This window comes from Varroa destructor, unplaced genomic scaffold, assembly GCF_002443255.2.
Source record: "Varroa destructor unplaced genomic scaffold, Vdes_3.0 BEIS01000007.1, whole genome shotgun sequence".
Classification (NCBI taxonomy): domain Eukaryota; kingdom Metazoa; phylum Arthropoda; class Arachnida; order Mesostigmata; family Varroidae; genus Varroa; species Varroa destructor.
Genome location: NW_019211460.1, coordinates 24,828,010 through 24,854,411, shown reverse-complemented (window position 1 = coordinate 24,854,411; position 26,402 = coordinate 24,828,010). Strand labels below are relative to the sequence as shown.

At 46.3% G+C, this 26,402-nt stretch overlaps 1 protein-coding gene and 1 long non-coding RNA gene across 6 annotated transcripts in view; both read left to right on the top strand.

The window, feature by feature from the left end:
• LOC111255035 (uncharacterized) overlaps positions 1-26,402 on the top strand; it is a 564,494-nt gene that overhangs the window by 245,720 nt on the left and 292,372 nt on the right. The window lies entirely within an intron of this gene.
• Positions 4,840-11,976, top strand: LOC147754480 (uncharacterized). Of its 2 annotated transcripts, none has more exons than XR_015316788.1 (2): positions 4,840-9,478; positions 11,583-11,976. It is a non-coding gene; the product is annotated as an uncharacterized LOC147754480 (long non-coding RNA). The 2 variants fall into 2 exon arrangements; XR_015316787.1 differs by having other exon boundaries at positions 4,840-9,836.

Here is a 26,402-nt window from a genome sequence, read left to right as displayed (position 1 = left end):
TATATAGGCTAGAAACTGATGAAGACGGTAGAAGAGGGCTCTACACTGTTCGAGACAAAGTGGTACCGGCCATTTCTGCGCCACCTAATTGTGTCATGTAGACCTGTGGAAGCAGTAGCTGTTTTTGGAACAATACCTGTCATCTAGCCAAACGTGAGTACGAGCAAAAATTCGATGGAAAGATTGAAAGCGGGAACGACATAGAGAGGAAGAGCTAACAGTAGTAAATGATAAAGGGAATTACGGGAAGCGACCAAGCACCATCGTTTGATTATGAACAGCGAACAGCGCCTGTAGACGAACGCGCGCTTGGTAATGATTTTATGTTGAAAGGTTAACCATCCAGAAATCATTGTCTGGTCTTTATTCCACGAGACACTGCTACCAACTAGTCTGTGGCATTAGTTCCTCGACAGTTTTACAAATGGAATGATACATAGAGATAATATCTAGAGAAGAAGGAAGAGATATGAAGAGAGCTGGTCAGAATGCAAACAGCGAGAAACAAAGACAGGCAGCAAGTTGCGGAACATTTGCCGAGCTGTCGTAGTTCAGCGTAATTCGTATTACGACTGCTACCATTACAGCCATCAAACTATTATTATTATTGCCAAAAGTAATAGTAATGTTGTAGAGAAGTACATCAAGTTCGCGAGCACTCATGTACCTGATCTCTTATTGGCGGCGACGTCGCAAAGTGTGTTGAGTGCCGCCTGCCATCGTTGGCCCGTCTGCCCGGGCGCTGGCGGTCCTTGACCGCCACCACATATTAGCCACAAGCACCATCATGCCGCAGTATTTACCTAAACGATCGTCGTATTGTCGCTGCCGTCATGGTCTTCATCGCTGTCGCCATTGTCGTCGTAAAACCGGCGAAACAGAGTGGCGCTGTCGAACAAGAGCGGGTTGTTCCTACTCCCAAAGCCGGTTCCACTAGACGCAATAGCACTTTGTTTCGAGGGGATAACCTCCGACAGCGGTATGGGCGTCGTAACCGCCGCCGCCTGTAACTACTAACACTACCGCGACCGTGGGTAACGATTACCGCAGCTACAATCAATAGATAAGCGTCCTGCACTAATGCTACAACGCCACAACGAGTATCAGCCTCTATCAAGCTTCGGCAGCGGGATTCTGCTGTTCCACCTAGCAGGTCTACTTCAGTGGTCAATCGAGTGGTTATTTCTAATCAATGTATGCCATGCTTTTCTTCCACCTCAGACAACAGATATACGTTCGTACATTTGCATCGAAAGGAAAAAGCTATGGACAAGGGTAGGTGGGGATGGGGAAAAGGAGAGGGGAACGGGGAGGTGGCAAACACTAAGTGGCACGATTTAGTGGCAGGACATCCAGGCCAACCCTTAATGGCCGGTGACCGATTCCGCCGCTTGTTCCATCATTCTCTTCGTAATAGTACTGGCATAGTAATGCTTCTATGAGCCTAACTGTATCTATGTGTATCTCTTTCTATGCGTCTGGCTAGAAGCCCTATGTAGCCATGTCGTTTCTGCTATGTACAAGAACACTATGTGTCGTTCGATCGGTCGGTCGCTCGGTCTATTCTCTACGGTACGACTGTCCGCTTGTGGGGGAACAGTAGCAGGCCAAGCCAGACCAGGCTAGACCGCATCATACCGCATTTCAGCTGCAGTAGCATCTCGGACGGTAGCAATTGTCGCCGATATTTGCTTGCCAATAAGAGCAGCAGCGCTAGCGGTAACATGTTCGTGCATGCACCGGTTGTCGTCACATTTCCCAGGAAAGAGAAGATAAGCGAAAAGACGAAGACAAGAAACCTGTTTAAGGGAAAGCCGTGCCGTTTGACCGCTCTTTGCCTGCCGCTGCTCTTACTATGTCCCACTGCTGGCGAGCGGACAGCATTGCCGCTGCTACTGCTTGTTCCGCCGGGATCTACATCTACTTTTCTAGGAGTTTCTGTTTCGGCTAATGTTCCCGCCGCTTCCAATGGCATTGCCGTTATAGATGTGTCCATCGTTGTTGTCTTCGCCACCGCCCCTCCACTATCTAATAGTTGTCAGCAATGGCGTACCGATGCCTACTGGCAGGCCCGGACGTGCGTGCGAGGGCTGCCAACGAACAACATCTACTGAAAAAGGGCCAGCGGGATGGAGTGCTAGCAAGCGAACGTTGTAGCCGAATGCCGGCTGGCCAAGCGTCGATAGTCAGTGATCGTCCTTCGCCCCTCTGTCGATTAAGCGGCAGTTAGTTCCATTTGGTAATAACTTGTCTTTTTCATAGTCGAAGAACGTTAGATGGAAAGTGTTAGTGGCAGCAGCAACTGTAGTGATCGCGCAGTCTACAGATTTTCAGCCGCCAGAAGTATTAGACAGGTAGCAGCTACAGATAAGCAGTCGACAAGCGCTGACAAAGCGTTAGCGATAGCCGCGTTGAACGAATCTCGTAGTTAAATCCAAAGGAGTCGCGTTGTTATAGCGAAGAGGTGTGGATGGAAGGGTCCGCACACTACGGACAGAATACTGCAGGACCATCAAGATATATGTATATATATATATATATATAGAGCGAGAGAGAGAGAGAGGAGGGAGAGAGAGAAAAATAAGGGTAAAAAACAGTGAGAGAACGGTTTAGATTTAGGTCGGGAGTCAAACAGATGTATACTTGATGTTTCATCCGATTGTGTGAGAGAAACAGTGGCCGAGTGAGAATGGTGAGGGCCTCGTCGGCCTCCGCTTTTGTTCTACTACTACTAGGAGCACTAGGTTCGAGTTACCCATTCTTTTCCTGTCATCCTTCCGATGCCGCTGCCCACAGCAACATCATTCATTTACCATTATTACCGTTTACCAACATCGACACACATACGAGCCTCAGTTCGAACCAGCGCTCTTTCGCTTGTCATTGCTTTCAGGTTCGTTCATTCGTCCGTCCGTCCATCTGTCCTTATTTGCTTGTTTTCTCTGTCTTCCTTGTTTTCTTCAACGGCGGCGGTACAAACTTTCATTCCTCTGTATCGGGAAAGCTTGTTCGATACCTAGATCGCACGGTCGCTGGTCCGCGCGTCCACTCTCTTCGGCTTTAGTTTCACTATGCTCTCGGTCGGGCACCATCACCGATGCCTCATTTTCTTAACACAGCCGTCGGATGCTGACTAGTGAAAGGTTAATTGTTCCTTTTAACGATCCTCATGCGTCTCTTCTGCAAGAGTCTATCTGCCTTTTACAATGTCAGCCTATTATTCTATAATACCACCATCTGCCTACAGTATACGTGTGACCACGGGCTGCGAGTTTCTTCGCTATAAAGCGACACAGCGAAAGAAACAAATAGAGCGAGAAGAAAGAAGCTCGTACACAGCATGCACTACGTGCTGTTGACAATCCAAAGTATCTATTCGACGCGAGAAAGTAAGTGGGAGAAAGGGAAAGTTAGATAGATAGAGAGAGAAAGAGTTGTTTTCGTAGGAGTTTTATTGATATTATCGTAGTATCCAATAACTAAGCGGTCCGATAGCTGGTCGATTTTACGAAAGTTATTATTAGTGACGTTCTCTAGCTGTCGTTGCCGCTTCCGTCGTTTCATGTTAAAAAATATTTCGAACTTCAGGTCCTTCAGGAACTTCAGGAGGAACTTCATCAGATGACTGACATCCACTACAAAAGTAATTGTATATGGAATTCATAGAGCAGTGGATGGTCTCTTCTACTCCGACCCGTTCCTCTGTTCTCTTCTTGACAACAAAACATACAATTGGATAGTGCTTTTTGAGATAAGATATAATCACGTTTAGCATAACCGTCTTCAGATGCAGTTAACGTCAAACATGATTTTCTGTTTAGAAAATAATTTTCTATTTTCAGCGATTCTCAATCACTGTGTCTTCATACAGTCCCTCGCCAGTCATTCAATTTCTAGTTCAGCGTAAATATGAAAAGACCGTTTGTCGTTAAGCGCTCCCGTCTGTTCATGTGTCCGCATCCTGGACGTTCCGCGAGGTATCTATTATCTAAAAAAACGTAATGATGATTTTTATTTATCTATATATAATGCACATGCTGTACTGCTGCAAAAACGATCGCCAGTACGACTTTTGCTTCTCCAATCGATTTTTCTTTGTCCTTGAGTTTTCCAAAACTACAAGTACGCACTCAGATAGATATGGCTATGTCTAAAGCTAACGATCGTCGACAAGAATAGCTATCAATGAATACAGACCACGATACCTAACAATACATCTGACCCCTTCTGTTTTATCGTACCAAACGCATCTTCAACTCGCACTTTGCATTTCGCGCATTCTAAATCGTCGTCTCTCATGATATCTAGCCACAGACCAACATCTAAAGTCGTGTGCCATAAACGGGAACACGAACGGTTATGCCAACGGTAGTAATGTAGACAGCTACCGGTGCGGCAGTGATGATACGTACTCGGGCTGATGACGTGGCCGATGACAGCGGCACACGTCCACGATGCAGACGGCAGCGACTGCCATTTCTGCAGGCCTATTTTTTGCTCGGTCCTTTTCATTTTTTACCTCTTATGGAAAGGTGGCAGACAGGCCAGTGCCGCATCTGCTGCTGTCTGTCGAAAGAATCGATCGATTTTGTTGCTACAAGCAATAACGCCGTTGATACCGCGCGCTCTCGCCTACCTTCTGCCCCCGTTTTGGTCAGCGGCTGGTCGGTTGACTGGTAATGGTTGTTCGTAGAAGAAGGCGGATCCCTTCTTCATCGTATCTTTCCTGTCTTGTTTGGTGGGTTCAACATGGTCACTCCCTTCTACATCCCACACTGTGCTCTTCTCACGCCTTTACCCCCAAATAGTTTGATGCTTACTCGCCACTGGAATCCATAGGTCTAAGAGTGCACAATGGGACATTGGAAGCGGTAGCAGCCACCGTCCCAGAGGCCGTCAGGCGGTTAGGAAAAGTCCGACAGATTGTAGGGCTACTCTGGTGCCAGTGAGCGCCATCGGCTAAATCGACACTGAAGAAGGAATATTTTGGGGCGCTGTTGCTATTTCTGCTACTGCTGTTGCCGCTGTGTGAACTCTTCTAAAGCTACATCGCTGAGCTGGTTTAAAATTACTAAAAAATCCTTTGCTGTTGTGGCGGCTGTCTTGCATCGGGTCTTTGCCGCCAAGCAAATCGACAAGAATCAGGAAGACGATAGGACAAGCAAAAGCATACGATGAAAATAACGTGCAGACACCGCCGGAAACTCTAAGTCTCTCTCTCTCTCTCTCTCTCTCTCTTTCCGCACTTAGTGCAAGCAAAGGAGCTGGATCTGTTTCGGTGCTTGGAAGCAAACCCCCGCACTTCGCGGTCCCATTTTTCGTATAGTCCAGATATAATGGGAGCCTAAAAGTCGGCAAAGTTAGCAGCGGGAGCAGAAAACTGGTAATAGCTGCGGCTATTAGCGGTCAAGGTGACAGTAATGACAAGCAATAGCGTATTGCTAAAGCTAACTACGACAACATTAACGTCGACGGGTCGTTGCACGAACGGCAGGCAAGCAGGTGACAACTGCGAAAACGAGGTGGCCGGGTGGATGCGAGTGGATCATGGAGGGTTAGACGATCGGGGATCGGTTTAGAAGTAAACATCGGGAGCAGAGGTAATGGGAGTCGAAATAACACTGCTAATCTTTTAATGGCTCTTCCGAATCCATTCCCGGCGGTTGAATGACACACGGAGGATGAACAAAGACAGTATAGGTGCTTCGTAATTTTATTGTGGGGTATTAGGAGAGAGGAGGTGATTTCAAGGCTACTTTGGTAGCAGCCAATGCTGTTGATCAAACCGAACACTGAAGGAAGAGAGATGAATAGAGAAGAAGGTCGAGGCGGCAAAAAAAGCAATGAACCAAAGTTGCGCCGCGATGCAACGTGCCTTTTCGCCTTTGACAGTTTCAATTATCGTCTTGCCACCGGATGCGCTAGCGCTGCTACTTTTACCGGTGCTGCACTGCGACGAATTTTGGCAGATTTTCACAAGCAAAACGGGCCAGCGATTTTTCCAGTCTATAATGAAACCATAACAGAAAATAAGGAGATGCTGAGAAATGTAATAGTAACAATAATGTAATAAGACTATGCACGCGTGAGAACGACAATGAAGGGGACGGCGACGACTGCATCTCTTTGGAAGAAATCCAGCAGCATTCATTGGGTATTATCAGCAAGTATGTTCGTTGATATATATATATATCATGTATACACAAACACATGCACAACTAAGAACACGCAGACAGAAACGTATGTATTTACGTATGCTTTGTGTATGTAAGAAATGTATGTTTTTTTGTAGGTCGCATGTATACGACCTACACAAGCGGAATCATCATATACGTAAGCTGAGTGCCCACGTGAGCAAATACGGAAATCAGCTCATCGTTTCTTTTGTATAACGCTACTCGATCACCTTAGCCGTCGCCGATCGGTCGATCCGTCTATCGGTTCAGGCTCTACTAACTAGCGTGCATGTTTCAACTTAAAATTTTCTATTTACTTACAACTATTTGCTGCTTCATTGTTAGCATTACCAATAAAGTGCTGAGTGGTGCAGTGAAGCTAAAAGATGCAGAAATTTTCTTCGGTACGTATAAACATACACATATCCGCTGATTTATCCTGTACGTACTTATTTCTCACACGGGCGAAATCATATGCGATGCAATTCGTATTATCTAGCCACTTAGCCGGCTGATGTTAAAACTACTGCACCAATTAGGCACACACCTTCAGCTTAGGTGCTATCAGTACCAGTTAAGGAAGCAGTTACGCCAGGTGACTCGACAGCTACACGTACATTAATCAGGACGACGTTTTTTGTTGGGTTTGGCCAAACCTGGACCCTTTAACGCCTTCTTCAAAGAACGATGACAGCAATAATACTTAGCGGCGGCGGCGGCTTCTGGCGTTAGGATGCAACTGTCCGTTGATAGTTTGCAGTTGAGGGACAGGTGAGATTAGTGATATAGTGGTGGCGCTGAACTTGCGGCCGCACGTCGATTCTGCCAATCGTACGTCTGAAACTATTCGGCATCATGGCGGTGAAATAGAGGTCATTCTGATAATGGCGATCTTCTCATTTCTGCGACTACCATTGGCATTGACTCCTCAGATAGGGTGTTGCTGTTACTGCGTGTCTGAAGTAACGAACGACTTCGTGATGCGGCTGTTAGCCACGATGACCCGACCATGGACGAATGGACAAACATCGGCCAGAGGCAGCGCCGAACATATACTACCAGCAGCACAGCAGCAGCGGCGGCGGCGGCGACCGCGCCGGTGTTAGCGAAAACGCTGTCAGAGTCTACAACGGCAGTACACGTTTTTCTGCTGTTTCGTTTTCTGCAATCTTGACTGGCGGAGGTTGGCCAGTGTATCCACACCCGTGAAGTGGCTCAAGGGATGCGATCCGATGGCAACAGTGAGTGACGTACTAACAGAAGGGTGGGTGGAGCAAGTGAGATGTGCCCCTAAAGCCCGCAATACAAGTTAACCAGTGGAAGTCCTAGTAAGCCTTAATCTGCTTAGCTGCCAAACATATGTATACAGATCGAAAGAATTCAGGCATTGTTTCGATTCTGTAAGTGCTGGTGTCCTGGGCTGGGCTGACTCGCGAAAGCTGGTGTTACGCGCAGCAGTAGGGTCTCATAATAGGGAACATAACCAAGATATAAACATGATTCCGTAAGCCGAATGTAGCTATTCAAACTGTTTCTCGCCAAACTAGATGCAAATTCTAGGACAACAGCATATAAAAATGGAATTCGTAGCGCGCACTCCCTTATACGCAATGATTTTCATGAGTGCTAGAAAAAACAATCGTTTCCGGTAAGCATCTACACCGAATACAAAAAGGCAGAAATCAAAACCAGCCGCTCCTGCTTTCTCTCGTTAACAATATCGATATGTATGTATATATAGATAAGTGCGAGCGTGATCAGATATCCTTACTTATTCACCCGTATGCAAGCTATGATACCCGTATATAAAAGAAGCCAGCGAATCGCACGACGACGCAAGCACTTTTCAATCTGCTTCGGCGTTTTCGCCTTGGGTAGCAGTGACACCAATAATGAAACAGCAACGATATCGATGTACAGCAAGCATGTCGACGCTTACTCATCTTCCTCTAAGTACATCCATAAAAAGCACAGTTTAACGAGGGATCTCATAACGACAAAACGAATGAGGGAAAAAGAGGAGCAAAAGGAGCAGGCGAAGGAGGAGGGGGAGGAGAAGGCCGAGGAGGCCACTGGGCTACTAAATCCGCTAAAGTGTTTGCGCCATTCGTTAGCCACTGATAAACGAAACACGATACGATACGACTCTCCGGCGGCTGCTGCCAGCACGGATAAGAATATACCATCTTTTCTTCTACACACTCTCTCCAGTCCCCTCTTCCCCTATCTCTCGTTCCCTGAACGATAATAACGAATGTGTCGCTCACGAAAAGGCAATACGGCAACAGCATTTATTCGTTTAAGACGCTGCCTTTACTTCGTTACCGTTGGTGGCTTCAGGGGCGGCAGCAGCCTCAACAGCAGCAGTGGTAGCGCCCGCGAGAGCAACAGTAACAGAAAATATTGTAGCAGTTACCGTTCGTGGCGGCAAACTTTCTGTGTAGTGGCGTTCGCTGCCCTGTGCCCTGGTCACGGCGAGGCGGTAGCTAAATCCAGCCGGTCACCGGCAGCAAACTAGTGGCCGCCGGTGCTTGCCGTAACTGCTGGCGCCCGGTGGCCAATAATGGCAGTGCGGTCTCAGCGTGCGACCAGCCAGCAAAAGTAGCCAGACAACGGACAGCGTTGATGGCAACGACTTCAGTGTACGAGTCAGTTGAGGGAGTCGCCTATGAAATACAACTCCGCAGTAATAGCGGCAGCAACATCTATGGAAAAAGCGCGACGTAGTGTCAGTCAACTCCTCGCCGGCCATAACTGGCTATAACTACTTACGATTGGCGCAGAACCGAGGTCAGCTAGTACGAGAGCTATTGGTAGACGACTGAGGACCGCTGGCCCTATCACAGATATGACATACAATATTATACGTATACCTATGACGCCAGTAGTGAACGTGCGTGCTCGTCGGCCGCTCGCCAAGTTCATCGTTCGCTAACTCGCTCGATCACCCGGCTGACGAATGCCACGTTACAACATAGCGGAAGGGAACGCACCTTTATTTTTCTATGAATAGACAAGTAAAGGCAGGTGTGGTGAGCGTGATCAACGTAAGCTATTCGTGTTATATTAGTATCTCGTACGGATGCCTCATCATCAAGTAATCGAACGCGATCCTTCACCAACTAAGAGAGATAGAAGATGAAGTACTCAGGCAGAGCTCATGAGAACTTACTGAGTCACCTCGTTCGATCGAAACACAGCGGCATTTGTCAAATTGCCACCGCCTTGCAGCGACTCGATGCTGTTTAATGAATAGCAGGAAGACTTGTTCAAGCGTGGTCACGCAAAGCCTTATCGTAGGGGTAATTGTAAATTCAGCATCCGCATACTAGTATCTTTGACAAGAAAACAATACAAAGTAAGACTAAAGAGATACTTAACACAATTCAATATTTTGGTTTGTATCACATCCTGTATGAGAACTGTGACGTTCCCGCTGCGAAGGCCTTTCGCTTCTGTCTAATGCCGTGTCCTTGAACCACAGACTCTACCGTCGGCCGAATAGTTGTAGGTAGTTTTGGATTTGCAGGTAGATTTAGGTAGCCTGTGCACTTGACGGCGAGGGAACGGAACGACAGACGACGAAGTTTTGTGTTTATTATTCTTGTACTTCAGCATTGACGACAATCATCGCACGAGGGAACAACGACGTCGCCAAAAGTAGAGCGTTTTACATTTTTTGGTGGTCCAATAGCATATTCCATTGGAATCCATTTTTATTGCTCTACAAGCCCGTTTGTATTGTTTTATTTGGGTCAACTTGAATTTTTACCGGGTTCTGAAAATGATTGTAGTAGATCCCAAAGCTAGTATAATCAACACTTGTTAGTTATTCAGATGGGCGTTACGCTAGTCAAAAATAGCTTGGTAAACTCCAAAAATGGCTTTTTCAGTCTAATGAAGCCCGATGAATGCTCGATTTTTCTAGTGCGATAGAAATTGTTTTGAGAACAGTCTTTAACAGAATGATATAATTTCATCAAACGCACGTTTACAGCAACAGATGTGACCTAAGGCCTGATTCTTCTTCTATACAATGGACCTTTTTGCCCAAAATCGTGAATTCGAGAGGAAAAGTAGAACGATCTAGTTATTTATATAGCTATATGTGCTGTGTCGTGCTCTCAAAAAGAAAACATCGGTATGCTCTCAACGGACACGGGCTTACATTTACCGAATGTATCCAAATTCTGTGAAGTCTGGCGGCTTGATCTGATTTCGGAGGTAGTGATGCAGAATAAATTTGAGAGGTTGTTTCGCAGTTTTTAAGATAGAGCAAAATTTATCTTATTTTCGCCCGACATACCAATTTTTCGATCCTGATTTAAAGATAAAATTTGGTAATCCGAACAAAACAATAACAGCTTCTAAAGCAAAAGAAGACCTTTCCAATGGCATCTAACACTTGATTATCAGTAAACGAAAAATTCGCAAAAAGAAGCAGTAAGTAAAGGAGGCCGACAAAACGCTAACGAGGCCTTTTAGACTTCGGACGAGCTCTTATCCCGACATTTTTCTTCGTCGTCGTCTCTTTTTTCCATTAAGATCTTTTACTTCTTGGTAACCGAAGATTCACCTTATTATCCGATTGAATTATAGGTCAATGCGAACGCTCGTTCAGCTGCTAGACGTCGAAGCTTCGTTTAAATCTTCATTGCCACTGAAGCAAGATGACGTCTTTTGCTGACTTCAAGCAGGACTGTGCTGTCAGTGTTGTGTTGTTACCGATGTTATACTTTATGTAGATGACGAAATCGTTGGTGCGACGTCCGTCATCAAAAAGTAATTGTTCGTTGAGTTTCTTGTCGTAGACAGTCAGGGGCTAATCAATCGCAGCGTCAGGGGCAGTCAGTGCTGTTGTACGAAGTTGTAACAGGTTTATAATACAACAACACCGCACGGACTGCCAGCGCCACAAAATGAATCACTACCAAATCGTTCCTCTCATCAAACATCAATGAATTATGATGAGAGGTCGTTGGTTTCGCTGCTGCCGATGTGGCCACCAGGTCTACAGCACCTCTCTGCCCATCGTACTGACGCTAATACGAAAAAAAATATGCTTATTATTATTATTGCTATTATTTAGTGTAAATAATTATAATAGTGTTAATAATTTAATAACTCTAATTTACCATGACCAAATATTACGTGTAAATAAAAAAAAAGCACTACAGTAAGCGTAACGGATAAACAGATAGAGTATGGTACGGATCATGCGTCCTGGTCCAAAATCATATATTTGCTATCTGTCACTGTGACAATAATAATAGCGCACCTGTACACCTGCTTCATGGTGGCTTTAATACCAGCCTTGCATATAGTTCGCGACGAAGCATATTCAAACTCAAAAGATGCGTCAACGCTAGTTCCATATTATAATCCGGTTTTTTTTTTCCTTTACAGGTAAGCGAACGTACCGTAGTTGGTAGTGAAGACGGTAACTATACCACGAGTCGACGTATCGTCATCCGCGAACGACAGCCTATTTGATACGACTCGAAATTACAGAGTTGTCGCTCGTATATAACAAAGTAATTCATAAGTTACGGCATTATGACTATTGTGCTGACTGTATCTTCGTGCAGACGATTGATGGGGATGCGTTTACTTTTACGGAGCAATTTTCGAAAAAAATAGTTTAAACAAAAAAATGCCCAAACTGTGTCAGGTGCAAACCTACTACTGATCGGTAGTACTCTTGACCATCCGCAATAGCACTTTTTATTTATGTTCGCATAGGTATCTACTATATATTTATTGATAACTCCAGCAATAAATAACATTCGTCATCAATATAGAGTTTTTTGCAATTCAATTTTACACGTACTTAGAAAGTACACGTAAATATGTACCGTTTCTCTGTTGAGTTGTATCGGCTAGCGTAGCAGTAATAACAGCTTGTTTTTCGTAACGTCGATTCGCGTATGCATGTTATACAGTGTAGCGCGCGATAGGCATCGACAGTCAACTAATCGTTTACGGCGTCACGGCATTTTCCTCCACAGAGTTCCGACGGAGAGATATGGTCACACACAACGACAGTGACGACGGTACCACTAGAGCGATCCGGCAACGAATCGACTCCGCGTACTTGTGATATGACCCTGCGAGAAACTGAGAAGGCAATCGAGAAGGCGGTGATCAAGTGGTCGAATCGTCGTCCCATGTCATCGCATAGCCTTCCTCGCTTTCAGTTTTTTCTCTTTAGAAGTAAACAAAAGGGTATGGCCTGATGGCTGATCGGCGTTGCGTTCGCTCACCGTCCAGCCGTCCACCGAACGTCTAGATACGTGCAACGGGCTCTCTTTCGTTGTTTGTCTCTAGATTTGTCGATTGGGGCACGGCGCGTACACCGCTAAGCGACTGTGGCCATCTCGACCACTGAACAAGCACTAAACGCGATACTACCCGGCAAATAGATCTGTCTTACGTACAAGTATCTTACCGTGTCAAGCATCGCTTGCTTCCGTCGCAATAATGGACGCAAGCGGCCTTGTCATCCTTCACAGGCCACAGTCCCTATTGTTGTAGCTATCCAGGCATTCCCGTGCTGGCCATGCTTATGAAGGTAATGATTGCCGCCGTCATTAGAAGCCATAGAAAGAGCAACGGCCGGTGCAGTGGCAGCATTATAGTTCCACGTTCTGGCGGCGGCCATATTACCCGACGGCGATGGCGACGGCAGCGACAACGCAATAACGATCTATAATTAAAATTATATCAAATTCGAAACCGAGCACAACTACTCTAACACACACACACCACGTGACGCAAAAGCAGAAAATAACAATAGAACGCGAACGCAACAACGAGCAACACGCGAAGTTTGTACAGCTGAAGGGGCATGGTGCATTTGCGTATTTTCACTGCCCCGCAACCGCACGGCGGCATCGGCGACGATGGCAGGACAACAATCGACGGCGAGAAACCGATGATGATAACGATGGCCAGAGTTGTTCTTATACGTTGTTGGCGACGCCTTTGTCCGTTGTTATGGTCTGGTCCGCTGGTGATGCTGCAGGTGTCGGGACTCTGAACATGTTTGAAGCCGCTCAACTCGAGCTGATATCGGCAGACGTATCTGCCGTAGAGGACAGTGACTTGTTCAGAACTGATCACCTGTTCTGCTACACGTTCACTTCCCTAGCTCGTACTGTCTCTGCTCGTTATAGCCGATCTGTTGGCGATAAGGGAGAGAAATACGACTCTAGCATAGATGTGGTATCGCATTTTAATAGTATCTGCGTAGCCAAAACCGTGACCAAAACGAAAGTCCCGTTGAGCGATTTCCTTTCCCGCACTTAATATCGTAGGAGTTGTCAGGATTTCTCTTTTCTCTATCAGCTGACACGGTGACGAGGACGACGGCGATTATGATGCAATTCTAAGACTAAAGACCCTATTAAGCACTCATAGTTGGAACCGTTTGCCGTGATTAGAATATATTCTATGTGTGATCACTAGTGGGTGGCTGGGCTTCACGTCGATCTCGTTTTTTATGTGTGGGTGGCTAGCGATTGAAATTGCGGATTGGATATTCAATCGCATTTAGGTTCTACGGGGCAGGCATGCCGGTAGACAACTAACAAACGATAATCTCTAGCAATGCGCCCCACAAGAAACGACCTGCCATTATCGCGGACGACGATATGTATGATGTTTGTGAAGATATTCTTGACAATTATGCCGCGATTATGACCGTAATCTAATGTCTCTTGATAATTATTGACGATCACTCGTCGCGATAGGCGAAATGCATTATTGTCATAGCAAAATTAACCGAACTAGCATTGATTGGCCGTCTGCGGTCGAAGAGTTCTTCAGCCTTCGGTCTGTTACCATCACACAGAATAGGGAAAAGCGAAACAACAGAGATTATACTACACTGTCAACTATTATCGAGAAGGAATCACTTTGATAAATTGTACAGCATTCCACCCATGTATAATTGCACGATAATAGGAGGAGTAGGGCTGTTAGTGAAATATAGTTTGTCCATGCGGCTGCCTCTGCCGCTGTTGTCTATTCGAGCGTCGTTATATACCATACTCATCGTTGAGGTTCATAAGTTGCCACAATTGGCAAAGTACCTTTTTTTTTAGCGCTTGCTCGTCGTCGATGTCGTTACGGGATAGCGATCCGCTGTTGTTTATCATATTCATTTCATAAAGCTAAACGATCTGATGGCAAAATGACCAACCAGTCGATGAACGATGAATTCCGTCGACAATGGCCAATCGCCCAGTAGAGGGATCGAACTTTTGTGCCGCTGCTGCCGCCGCTGATACTTTTCACGTCGTGTCCGCATCACATCGTTGCTATACATTTTTATAACAATTGACCAATTCTCACAGATGCATTAGATCTGTCAAAAGTTTACAGCTGTTGCGGCGACCAAAGTCGCCGTCCCTACGGATCATCCTGTTTCTGCTGCGTCCGACGTTGGCACGATGCAACGCGCTCATTAACAATGGCCAGCTACTGTGTGAGAGGAGCATTTGTTAACGACTGTACAAAATATCAACCAACTGAAAGTTGACTCAAGTCGGAGAGACCCGTTGATAGTGCGCGCTAAATATGGTAGCGTTGGCTGCTGCTGCTGCTGTGACCCATGTGGGTTGTTATTTTCTCTGGCGGAACGATGATTCGTCAGGACGAGCAGAAGCGAGGGTCAGCTTGATCGGCGATGACCGATCAAATTTGACGTCATTCTGTCGTTTTCGACCCACGCGCTAACGATGAACAAACACTTCGTCCCATTCTCGTGACAAGACTCGTTTTCGTTCTTCTTGATTGACTCAATCGGTTACCATTTTTTCAACTTGTACTCGGTGTCGTTAATACATCGACTGTTATTGTTGATGTCGTTGCTGCCATACTTGACGATAATTGTGAGGTCTAACTAGAACTTGTAAAGAGACGTTTAGACGAAGAGGAAAGGGTGAACAGTACAGCGTCGGCAGTGACTGCCGTCAACAGAAGCAGTCGTGTGGTGGCAAGAACGTTTCGATGAATAAGCAGAGTGTAATGGCGTTTCGCGGATACGAACGCAAGGGCTGGATGGAATACTTCTGGTGGGACAACAACGAAGAGAACTAGGACGTAGCAGAACCGTGTACTTAATAAGATGATAGTTACTTTATTATTTTTCCACACCTAGCAGTTGAGTGATGTGCATGTGTTTCAAAGCGCGTCTTACGCTTGAGGCCTATTTCGGGCATTTTTGTCTAGTCTTCTTCTTCTTCCTATGTTGAAATCGTTAATTTTATCGCAGCATTATTATACATACAAGAGAAAAATTAGAACAAACGTTTTAATACCGGCATTAAACACTGCTTTAGATATCTGGCTTCCATCGCTAAAACGAAGTATCTCTCGGTATCGAACCTAAGCCACCTTACGTCTTCCTCAGCCCAACACGTTACGACTGAGCCATTAAGGAGACTTAGCTACTGCCAGTCCTTATTCAGCCACTAGACTCTGAGATCGCTGGTCCTGGTGATATCTCTTTCTATTAAAGAGGCGACAGCCTCTCGATGCGGCTTTCTTCCGATACGCTCTTAGATCTTGCCCTAAAAAGGATTCTGGGTAAACTTAAAGCTCCAGCTTGTTGACAGGCTACTTCGTCATAGTAACAGCAGCACTGTAGTGCGGTACTTGGCTGGAGAAACGTCGGAGCCCGCGGCAGCTGTCAATCCACTTGGTACAAAAAACTTCGTTTATTTCTTCGCTACTCATCATTCGAACCGACGAAGAAGTGGATGATCCGGTCAGACGCTAGTCGTGTTAGTACAGACAGTGTGTTCATAAGGCTCGTTGTCTTTGCGCCATGTAGCAGATAGCAGTGGGCCTACCGCGCGAGCGCCTTTTGACTTGCGTTTCCAACTGCCTGTTTCATTCCGACGGGTACCTTCTACCACCCTCGTCAGACTAAACAGGATCAAGCGCTGGAAGCTCACTGCTCCGAAACGGATAGTAACGGTTTATAGAGTGGAGCGGTTCCTTTCCCTTTTCAAATGCCGAAAACAAATGGTACAATTCGGTAATTCAATAAACTTAGTTTACTGAGCAAAGCGTCTCTTGGCTTTGTGCAGGATGTTCGGGTCAATGGTGCCCTGTAATTAAAATCTTACCCTAATTATCTCTGTCGTTCTCGTTTTATCGTCATCTTTATATTTTTCTGTACTCATTTCTCCCTTGCTAGAAGCATCTTCATTGTTCCAGACATCAACAACATGTGTTAGACAGATTTATGTTCTTGTTTCACTCCTTTTTCTGTTTGATAAAATTCGTAACCTCCCGATGCGAGTGATCATGTTATCTGTTCACACAGCTAGAACACAGGCGTTTTGCCTGTACTTACTGCTAGGCTTATCCTTCGAGCCTTAATGCAGCTACCTCATTTACAGATGATTATCCGTATCTGTGATATGAAGAGCGTACGCCTGAAAGGGTTACTTTGGGGCTTGCTCGCGCAGTCGATCATATATCGTGTATACACACAGGCGGAGTTGCTACATGAGCCTGTGGTAGGCCCCTCTATTACGACGGCATCCTCTCTTATTTGTGCTAAAAAGTACTTGTATGTTGTAGTCGCTTTGCTAACATAACCTAGCCTACTCTACCGTATCCTATCTTTAGTTAGGTAGGAGCAACGCTGTTTTCATCGTCGAATCGGTTGTGAGTGAGCTTTTGCTGTCCGTGTCTCGGCGTACGATGTCTCTCGAGACGCTTAGTCATCGTCGCTGGGTGTCGTCGTCACAAACTTGATACGGCACTAGAAATATATGGCACTTTTTTCTGCCTTGTCTCGCGGGAAATAAAAACACTGCTACCAAGAAAGAAAGGAGGGAGCTTAGCGATCAAGAACTTAGCAGCAGTGAATCTCATCCATCCGCCTAATGCTAGCAGGCACAAGCAGCAACATCAACGTCGAAAAGCCATATTTTAACAGCAGCTATCTACTCTATAGTTAGAGCTTAGTTATCGCATATTTGGCGTCGTATTAGAGGACCGGTAGTAATGGTCAGGTTAATGGTAGTTGTGTCCCATCGTTTAGAAGCAAACAGCACATAATTCTCGAAATAGAGCGAAAAGAACATCAAACGCAGTCTTCAGTGCCAGCAGCTCGCTCCTACTAGTTTCTTGCTTTACAGACAACAACCGAGTACGGTTAACTATTGCTACCTGCAAACGTTAAGCTACTTGCTAGGCGGGCAAGCAGCTTGAGCGACTCATGAGATGCCCCTTGCTTGCCTCGCCATTAACACTGCCAGCAAGGCACCTGCTTAGGCTGTTGCTATTCTACTCGGCAGCAAATTGTCGCATATGATCATGGATGGCTTAGAGGATCCGTGCCATGATAATCGTTGTACCGCTATCCGGAGCTCTGTATCGTACAGGCATAAGCATGGCTGTCATCGCTGCCTGTGCGTGCCGCCACCCTACGGCCACTTCGTTGGCATCATCTTTCCTGGTGACAACAACTACTCTGACCACCAGCGCATTGGCTACGACTGCTAGCGTTGCTACCGTTTCCATCATGTCCACGGCGGGAGAATAGCGTCTTGCTTCCTATATTATACTATATAAGCTACAGACACAGCGCTCGAGCGCAAGCCAACCAAGTACTACTTAGCCAGTAAACCGTAACATAAGCATTAATTCGTTAACCTGAAACAACAACGTCATTTTTGCCTGTAATCGTTTAATGCTCACTCGCCGAGGAACTCGTTGCGCGAGTTTTTCGCTGAAAACGACCCGTGATGGTGCCTTACTAAATTTTTATCCACACAGCTATCAATCAGAAAGTCCCCACCAGTTCTATATTTAAATATATACATCGGTTCATCGGTTCTGATCATGCTATCTCTTGCTTCTTTGCTAATCAAGCAAGCTTCTCTCAAGATGCTGTACAAGTAAAACGGAGCTGAGTCATACCAAATACATGGCCATTGTCCCGTTAAGCATAAATGTTGTCGTTTTTCCCTTCCTGCCATCATTCCCTGTTGCACCCAGTCTCTCTCTCTCGCGCGCGCGTGCGCTCTGCCTTTTCTCTCTGCTTGTCTAACTCCTTTCTGTCCTGTTTCGCTGTCGCTTGTAAGCTTCACTGCCCCGCTAAAAACAAATTGTGTCAATTGGAAGCAGTAGTACTAGAAGCAGGCGACTGAGCAGCGCACCATTTGTTCCAAGTGTCCGTTAAGGCACTAACGGCAAAGTTAGAAGCAGCCAAGATAATTACGGTCATGATGGTCGCCCGAAGTGGCAGGCACGGTCCTGTCGCGTCCTGCCCTGCTACAATGCGACCTGAGCCTGCAATGGACAGCAGATCACAAAAAAGGTATGAAAAGAAAAAACCAAAAAGATTGCTGAGATAGACGGAGGTTACCAGTCGACCTAACTCGTCCCGTCCGGCGTTGCCACTAAGTTCGCTAATTCAACCGAGATCGATATTACTACTGCAATCACACCCACTTCCGACCGACACCCATCAACGCCATTTCATTCCTCCGCTCCACCTTGCTAGTCTTGTCGCCTTTAGCTTCCTTCCAGTCGTGTTCGTCCTTTACGCTTGATATATCCGGAGCATTGTTTGGCTGTTCCTCTTCACGCGATGTCGATGCCTGCTGCTGCTCCGCCACTGTTGATCTCTCTTTGTTATATCTTCTACTCGCTAGCTTCCACTATTTTTCAATATTACCATGTACCGAGACTAACAGGGACTGCCTGATAGGCACAGGCCAGGCGCTCACTGGCTCACGACGCTCCAGTGGTGCTGCCATCCTTGCTCTTGCAAAAGGGCCTTTCCACTCTTTTTATTTTGACTCCCGTCTGCCGTCCGCTTAGCCAAACAGGTTCCCGCCCACTGGTGCTGCTCCTAAAGCTACTGCCACTCAGTTCGCTCCTGAACGCCTGAAAGAAACATTCATTGAGTGTTATTCGTTGTTGTCATTGTCGTTATCGTTGGGCTAGAGCCGGTCGGTCGTGTGGTCGTCGGCCTGCTGCCGCTAGGCAAGAACGGCCATCGATGGCCATGCCGGTGCGGCTGCTGCTAGACAAGCGGAGTATCAATGTGTGTATACAATCTAGGCATTACCTCGGCCTTCTGTTACTCCTCTCCATTGCTTTCTGTGCGCTATCTATCGGTCGTTCAGATCGCTGACCCGATCAAGCTGCTATCGCTAGCCAGGCAGCGTTGCGTTTAAGGGGGCGGATACTATCGCCGCCGCCGCCGCCGCCACCACCAGCTCGTTCAGCAGAAAAAGCAGGCTTTTACATTTCAAACCTCTGCCCTCCATCTGCATCTCGTAATGTGCTAGTGTTGTCTGTTTTACTATTATAAAAGTCTACATATGCAACAGTCGGCGAACTGTGAAAAAGGGGCTATATATGTATATAGACATATAATATATAAATATAATAATGTCTATAGATAATGACGATGATAATTGCTATTTATTTCACAAAGTCTTGTTCATTTCTGTGTTTAGGTAAATAATGAACGTACAAAAGTAACACTGAGCATCTTTATATTATAAAATATTTGCCTTTTATCAACGGTAGCAAACATAACCCTATCATAGAGTTTTGCTTCGGTGTTGGTATTCAGACTGCCCTCGCGAACACGCGTGATCCGCTATATCGAGTATCATATGAAAGCACTGCTAATGACCTCCTGATTTTGATGTGAAACCATGATTATATCTTGTTCGTTATAACCTGCCGGGCAATTGCTAAGGCCAGTGCTTATCGAAGTCACAGTTTGAGTGACTAAGCTTGATCATCGTTCGGGAAACGCTGAACGTTGGCTCCGTTTGACTTAGGGGCACAGGATAGGAACGCCTTTCAAATGAGCAAGTTTAAACTCTTCTTTATAGAGTTTTATTTCCAGAAGTTCCCGTACGCGCCTTTCCCGCCATGATAACTACCAGCGGCAGCGTCTTTTTCTCGCCATCCCCGCACGAAATGCGTTCCCTCTGGGATACCAATTGCTACGCGCAGCCGTTTTATTACCTGTTGCCACTGGCGTCGCCACGCGAGTTGTTCGTTCTGTAGATTTTTCACGAGGTAAGGACTGATGTCCTTGCTTATCATCCACTTCCAGTAAAATCGCAACAACGAAAGCTAGCTAGTCTGAAAGTCTGCCAGCTCAACAAGCGTTCCTGTGCGGTTTCCATGCACCGAACGTATCGGTTTGTTTTCGCAAGGGCTACTGCACGAATGAAGTGAGTGTCGAGCCAAAGATTATATTGACAGGTGACGATGGGAGAAACGTAGTAACGAAATGAAGAGACACTGCAGCGGGTTGCACTGCATAGGCCGAACCGTTATTATCAGCACCGCCGTTACATATACGTTTCGGATCTCTAACATTCGCAAAAACAAGAAATCAGTAGGATCACTAGTGCGTTAGCTTGACATTTCCTGTTCGCTTTGATCCAGGAGCTCGGGATTGATCTCCCTGGTGGCTGCGACAGAAATGCAAAAATTGATGACAACGGCCTCGGCGTAGCTGCTGCTGTTGTTGTCGCTCCTCTAACTGCCGCTGCGATTGAATACCTCACCTTCGTCACGAATCATTTTGGATCTCTACCCTATTTTCCTAGCTTGATTCAGTCGATGACTGTTGTAACAGTAACGTTTGCAGGGCAAACGGAAACCGGATCGGCAAGCTTGAAGTTTTACGTATCTGAATTCGACTGTTGCCCTACTAATACCGCACTACGTGCTGCCATACCTGTCTTAATGATCTGCAGCCGCTGCGGTGCCGATAACAACTGTCCGATTTCACGAACTGCTTGTGCGAACGTCCTCTAACCCCTTACGAACCACTTTATGACGGTTTGCTAGCTTGAGCTCATATGTATTGCGTTCAGTCGATTGCTATGTCTTTTACTTGAAGTCTGATTTCAACTGGGCATTGCTGAGTGGTTGTTGACGACACTACGATTCCTGCTTCTGAATTAGATCTCGTAGAATACTATCATATAATGCTATGGCTGTTGCGATAAATCCAGCAGCTGCAAGAGGGAGAGGGGTCTTACTGCTTCCATGCCCCTGCTAACGAAGTGGAATCACATCACGCCCGAGTCACCCAAGTGCTGGTGAGGGTGGTCACCTTGCGAGCAGTGTTAGTAGCCGAAAAGGGAAAGTTGGCTTTTTCTGTTCGGCCGGTCGTTCGGTAGCAGCCATAGAATCGGTGGGTATGATGGTGCCGCTCCTGGTCTTGGTTTGGCCAGATATAGAAGGATGCATGATAGTCCGCATGATTACGGACGATTTGGGTACGAGACTCATGGAAGAACGCTCCTGGACCTTTAGTCTCCTTCAAGAGCCTACAAGAGAACCTATAGTAGTTAAAAATTATACAAAATTGTATCATTGCATTTCTGCGAGATTACTATATCGCCTGTGATTATAACAATAAATATTTAAGTGACTGGACACAAGCCGAAACGCCGAATTCAAGGCTTTAATTTCGAAACGGCCCGTGATCACGTACCCTTTGCTTGGAGCCGGCAAATATCGCCAACTACGAAATACCATGGGGCCAAGCCGTTGCTACCCCAGAGCTAGGGCACATTCGTAGAAGTGGGCCGCTTACACTTACACCGCGGAGTTTACATCGCGCAGGAAATGGCCCCAAAACGGTAAGCAGCAGAGCGAGCAGCTGGAGCCGGTGAATGTCAGCTAGGACAGCGACAGCAACAGAAGAAGCAACCCCTAAGCCAATTTTCCTGCCTTTCAGCAACTTGTGCGACAGCAGGCACCATTATTGCGTTAATCTGATTCCGACCACGTTTTCTGTACACCAAATTGCCAAGGCTCACTACGTTCTCAGCTAGGCCGACTAAGAGGCACAAAGATGGAAGAGATCTAGCCGGAGCACGGTGAACTCAAGGGGAAAAGGCCACGGCAGCGCGAGAAAAAAGCTGCGGTTGGAGAGCCTGACGGAGCACGCATAAGTTTGCTTAGCCTAGTTAGCAGCAAAAGCTGAGTGTTTGCGCATGGCACCCTCAGCTGTCTTCGAAGCTTCCGGTTACGCTCGCCGTCTAGTGACTTTGCCCATGAGCCGCGACCGTAACTGTAACAGCCATCTCTGCTGCCGCTTGCTAGACATCTGCAGCCTTCTAAGCTGTCCCCCTCTCTATTTTGCATGTGGGTCCACTGTACCATGGGTTCAATCTGAATCAATGGGTTCACTGTATCATGAATTAGTCTCTGCGTATCTCGGGCGAATTTAATCGTTTACATGCATATATTATTTCGTGCGTACATGGGTACAAGTGAATATGTCCGCTCGTTTGTATATGAGTCTGCATTTGTCTGAACCGCCTTACACACTTTTATTCGCCCCAGACGGTGAGTCCCTTTCAGCGATGATAGTTCTTCTTCGCTAACATTTAGTTAAACAATGGAATTTAGCTTTATATTCTGTCGCCCAGGCAAGCAAGCTAAACGTATGCAAAGCTTCTCAAATGACAGAAGACCTTTTTATTTTCTTTCGTTTACTCTCTCGGTTTCTTTCTTGCTGTTCCCCCGCCTTTCCTTCTCTCTCCCTCTCTCTCTCTCTCTCACGCCCCCTTCTCCTCATACCACCCAGACACGACCACACACACAAAGACACTTTGGGCTAATCTCGTCGCGGACGAATCTAAGCACTCAAGCAGGGAATTCATTAGACTGATCGATTTTATATCACCGCTATGGCATCACACCTTCAATTCCAATGCGACAACACTAGTACATTATGCGACAATACATTAGTACGATCGTAGAGATTTCAGCATTCATTGACTTGCCATGAGAACATACTACGACGACGATAAGACGCGACACGAACTTTTGTTAATTCATGCCTTCGGAAAAACGTGAAGGTCAAACGCAACAAATCTATATAGAGAAATAATCGCTCGACACGTACAAAAAAACGGCAGAAGTATAAGTAGATACAGCAGCGGTGGCTGTAACAACAGCAAAACATCGTCAAATTATAGGGCACAAGCGGACAGAATGTCGATCAATTCTTGGCCTCATGGTTTGTCTCAGAGCTTTTCCTTCTCTAAATAAATTTTGTGCTTTGCCGATAGTGCACTGATGTATCTTTAATATGCTAGTAATTTGCCGCTTTGTTGCGTACAACTGTCACCGTCCGAAGGATATTTACGAGAAATTTAGACGTCATCATGCTTCAATATGCTATAGCTGAATTATTCGAAAAAAAAACATGTATATGACCTCTAGGTAACCTCAAGCTGACTGTTAATAAATAATCCCTCTTCAAGTTCGCTGAGGAACGGGAATTAAGTGTACGAATAACAATACTTGGTGAAGGCACTTAGGTTTATTTGCAAAGATGGAAGAACCAGATGAAGTAGAAAACAAAGAAGACCAACTGCTTCAAATATCACCGAGGCGAGATTTAGATAGCCGCAGTAGCAGCAGTTAGGTCTAAATGGAAATTGTCTTGAAAGAAAAGGCGAACTGTATTGGACCTTTAGTGAATTGACCTAACAAAGATACTGAGCGAGGATTGGGAGAAAAGAAGATTGGATGGAGGGGAACTTTTGCGCAAGTGACAATACTGGATGGATAGTACCCAGCTGTAGCATCGTGATATCGATGTGGCTGCTGCTGATGCTCCTTTTGCTTGTCCCTCTGGCGCAACCGGCTGTCTGAGTGATGCTATCGAAATATTGGCCGGTTGAATCTGGCCAGCCAGTAACGTCATTCCTGGCAGGAACAAACTGACCACGGTCGCCATCACATTCCAACGAAACGGTGGAGGGGAGATAGATGTGCGCCTGGCCCCTTTTTCAGTCCCTGTGGCCAGTGGTAGAAAGCCATACGTAGCCCGTATCGAGGACTAGCGGCTAACCCTTAGGAAGAACAGAGTCTCGTGGGGTTTCTTCAACCATGATTAGACTGGAAACAGGAGAATCTAGTGGTGAACCTTAACGTTAGCCGCTAGACGGTAAGGAATGCGCCTATTGATCACGGTCAGTGGGGGAAAGGTGGCTAGGGTTCACGGTGCTTCATACTGCTGAGGGGCGATACAACCGGAAAACGTAGATAGTAGCCAGGACATAAGTTTCGATGGACTGCTCCCTTTTGTCAAGCCACCGCATTGACCCGTGCCATTAGCTAGCCAGTCATCGACCACTGAACGAGCCCATGTGGTCTAAACCAAGGGCCCTAATAGCATAACAGGTATAAACTTTACAGTTTTTTTTCTTATATCGACAACCACCGAGTTTCCACACAATCGTTGATTTACTAGCTGATTACTACCCCAAAGTTGCTTCCGACGCATTGTCAAAATTATAATAGTCGGTATCAAAGCCGAGCGTTAAACAGAAGGATGTCGCATCTTCTGTTATACAGACGTTTGTTGATTATTGTGGGTTGTCTTTCGCTGTTCTTAATGATACGCCCCGTCGCAGTCGTCATAATGACGTAGCCAGTTAGCATTTTAACTAAGAGACCAGAGGGACCTCGACTCCTCGATAAAATATAAAGCGTTAAGGGGATTGCCTTTATCTAAGTAAACATATAGTCTTACTTAAAGTAAACACAGCGGACACCTAAGCAGAAATTGCCTGTATAGCATTGAATTCGTACCCTAAAAAAATGTCACATTAATTTATTACGAGAAAATGGATTAACTTAGACCTTTACATACGTATGGTGGTCATATTATTATTATTGTTATCATGGGCTAAGCTTGTCGACCTTGATTCGCTTCATTCATTGATAGATGCGGAAAAGGGACACAGAGGATATATGTGAGTAAAATATTATAGGTAAGACATTAGAAAGATTTGATTACGTTTATGAAAAGGCGTAGGGCCAACAAAAGGTTCACAGCAGACACTCTATCAAGACGCTCTTACACACTTGCAAGTGCAGCTCCAAATCGTCACTAGTGGCGATCCTTACTTCTTTAATATTCCTACTTGTACATTACCATCTGCCGTTACGTACAGGACTGTTTACTGGGTGTTATTGGCAGTAAGTCAGTTGCTGTAGTGATATAATGGCATGGGAATCAGAGTATATCAGCGTCGGAGCGATGAGGCTGGGTCGAGGAGCACAAGCAGGCACAGCAGTGGCACTACTGATGGAGACAACTGAGTTGCTTCTCTAATGCTGTCGATATAGCCGCCATTGCCGCCAGAACCGGCCAGTCGCTGGTGAGAATTAGGAAGTCTGACGCTGTGCGAGCTGGCAAACAGCGGGCCGCCCAACAAAACGAGCAGAGTGCAGTGAGAAAGAAGACTTGCAAATTTTCATAAAGCCTCTACCCACCACCGCCACACTTTTTCAGCTTACCCTAGTCGCTCAACGACGACCGTCCTATTATACACCGGGAATGGCGTTATTGTACAACTGCTGCTACGCTACGACTAAGAGGAGATCTCGCTCTCCACTGCTCACTGTCGTGATATATCCCTGCTTGGCTATTGCTGTCCACTGCTTTCTTTTCGTACTATCTCATACTTCATACCTCTCCTGCTTCTGCCCGCTGCTCTCTCTCGGTTTGTGTGCGGAGGTGCAGCATCAGTCGCTGTACCCACGATCATTTCACTATTCCACCAGTTCGACTCTGAACAAGATCAGCGGGCACTAGCGGACAGATAGATGAAGCAGCGATGAGAAGACGGCCTGCTGCTGCTACTGTCGTTGCCAGCAATGGGCCAAACGCAAAGCGAGGCAACGGACGGATGCATAGACTAGTGAGGTCTCCATGAAGGAAAGGGACTAGCTGTCGGAACAAGCGACCGACGGACCGACCAATAATATGATAATAATAAATACCATTAGGTGTGATTAATGTGGAAAAGGCGTACTCTTCACTAGAGTCTTTTTCCCTATCTCCCGACTCGTTTTCTTCCTCCTCTACCTCGACGCTCTGCTTCGAGGTACTAGACGACTTGGTTGGGCCTGCAATGCAGCAGTGCGACGGCCAACTCGCCAGTCTGGCCAGTCTTGGAGAAGCCCAGCTTCTGCCTGCTTCTCTATACTGTTTCACGCTCACTCTTTACTCCTCTTCTTGCTTTTACGCGTACCGACTGGCCGCCGTCGATAGTTGCAGCTCGTTTCAATCTAGCTGTCACGAAGCGAAGCGGATGGGCGGGCTGGGGAGAGGAAAGCACGGCCCTTAGTAGCGGCTGAAGGCGCGCACTTCCGGGCACATGGGCATGGCGGGCAACGAACGCGGAT